Source organism: Melampsora larici-populina (genome assembly GCF_000204055.1).
Source record: "Melampsora larici-populina 98AG31 unplaced genomic scaffold MELLAscaffold_47, whole genome shotgun sequence".
Classification (NCBI taxonomy): Eukaryota; Fungi; Basidiomycota; class Pucciniomycetes; order Pucciniales; family Melampsoraceae; genus Melampsora; species Melampsora laricis-populina.
The window spans coordinates 183,806-184,981 of record NW_006768811.1 but is presented as its reverse complement, the minus strand read 5'-3'; positions in this window follow the sequence as shown (position 1 = coordinate 184,981).

The window sequence follows — 1,176 nt, the reverse complement described above, 5'->3', positions numbered from 1 at the left end:
TGGACGGCTCTAGATGACTAAAAGATACAACCCTCACTACTAGCATAGTTATGTATAAGCATGTAATTGACGAGTTATAACAGTATCCCCCTTTTAGCGCCCAAGTCCCTCTTGCTGCTCTGCACTCTGTCCCCGGGTTAGCATTAAAAAACCCTGTGGGAAAAAGCTTAACCCTCACTTCTTTCTCCGTGACCTTTTGTTCTTCTTTTGTAATATATTGGGAAATCTTACATGAAAGGCTTTAACTAACTCTTGAGCGTGATTTAAGTTTGAAGCTGGTTCCCATGAATCTTCTTCCGTGCCGTAACCTTTCCAACTGATAAGGTATTCAGTCCTATTATATCTCTTCCTACAATCCAATATTTCATTTATTTCCCACTCCTTTTCCCCTTCTATAACTACCGGCTCCAAAGGCATTTGTTCTCTTGATGAAATCGTGTCTTTTTCGAATTTCCTTAAGACAGAAACGTGAAAAACAGGATGTACTCCTTTCATTGTCAGTGGCAGATCTAATTTATATGCAGAGTGTGAAATCTTTTTAACGATACTGAATGGTCCTAGCCAGCGGTGGTCCAACTTAGGGCTTGGTCTTGACGTTGAGATGTTTCGGCTATTCAGCCACACTTGATCCCCAACTTTCCAGGATGGTGTATCGCGAATACCTTTATTGAATTGCACTTTCATTGATTCTTGCGCTCCTAATAGGCTTGAATGTAACTCCATCTGAATCTCGGCGAGTCGTTTGATTCTTTCCTCTACTGCAGGTACACATTGCTCTTCTGACGGTATTGATCCTAATTTGAGGTCATATCCAAAATTGGCCTTGAAAGGTGAAATTCCTGTTGACGTGTGAGTATTGTTGTTGTACGCAAATTCGGCGGGTGCTAGGAGCGATTCCCAGTCATCCTGATGATAGCCTACAAAGTGGCGAAGGTATTGTTCAACTACTTTATTAGCTATTTCAGTTTGACCATCAGTTCTTGGCTGATACGTTGTAGAAGGGCGTAGGTCAATTCCTAAGCGTTTGCTAAGTTGAGAAGTGATTTTTGAAATAGATACGCTACCCCTGTCAGATACTATTGTCTTGCGGGGTACCGTGTAGGCGCCAAACTTCTTTCATCATCAATTCTGCCAGTTGTTCCGCGTCATCTGTCTCATTGCATGCAATAAAATGTG